Genomic DNA, 814 nt, shown 5'->3' with positions numbered 1-814 from the left:
TTCGGGCTCACCAATGCACCAAAAATTTATCAAGTAGTCCCTGCCTTCATAATTATTTACGAAACCAATCTGAAACTTATACTTTTACCCCCGACTTCTAAAATTTTAACATTTGGCTCCCGAAAACCCACACATTGTTCAACTATTATTGTTTTTAAGGTTTCTATTCATTTATTTATTTATTAAATAAACGGGGTGTTACACTTAGTCATCCTCCTATCCATATTTTTTAACATCGCCAAAACTACCGACATATCTTCTGAAGCAGCATTAGTCGATCCCGTTTTTACATCATTTCGCGGGTTATGGTATTCTCTAGAATATTTAGAGAATTCTTCAATGAGCCCCTTGATTTCCATAGAATTTTTCTTGGTTAAGGGACCTTGGGAGTCAAGGAGTTTCCTTGTTGTGACGTTCACCCCATCGTAAAAAGATAGAAACTTCTTGTTGCATAGGTCGTTTTGAGGGCAATTTTGTAGTAGACCCTTGTATCGTTCCCGTGCTTCATACAATGACTCCCCCATTTGTTATTCAAAGTTAGCAATGGATTTTTTTTAACTTAGCTACCTTGGATGGTGGGAAAAACTATTCCAATAACCCTTCACACATCTGTGCCCATGTAGTTATCGCTTCTGGAGGTAGCGCCTTCAGCCAATCCTTGGCAGCTCTCTTGAAAGTGACAGGGGGCATCCTCAACGACACCGTTTCATGTGGAACATTTGGAATATTAAAGTAGTCGGCGATATCGTTTACTTTATCAAGATTCTTGTAGGCGTCTTTGTGATCCTTTCCGAAAAAGGTGTATCTTTTAATT

At 38.6% G+C, this 814-nt stretch overlaps 1 non-coding gene across 1 annotated transcript; it reads left to right on the top strand.

Moving 5' to 3' along the window:
• The first annotated feature begins 453 nt into the window (after positions 1–453).
• On the top strand, positions 454–561 carry LOC145090918 (small nucleolar RNA R71). Its single transcript, XR_013701840.1, has one exon. It is a non-coding gene; the product is annotated as a small nucleolar RNA R71 (small nucleolar RNA).
• Positions 562–814: the final 253 nt, after the last annotated feature.

The sequence above is a fragment of the Lactuca serriola genome, chromosome 2 (assembly GCF_051521515.1).
Source record: "Lactuca serriola cultivar US96UC23 chromosome 2, Lser_US96UC23_V15, whole genome shotgun sequence".
Lineage (NCBI taxonomy): Eukaryota > Viridiplantae > Streptophyta > Magnoliopsida > Asterales > Asteraceae > Lactuca > Lactuca serriola.
This window is presented reverse-complemented; position numbering and strand designations above follow the sequence as displayed.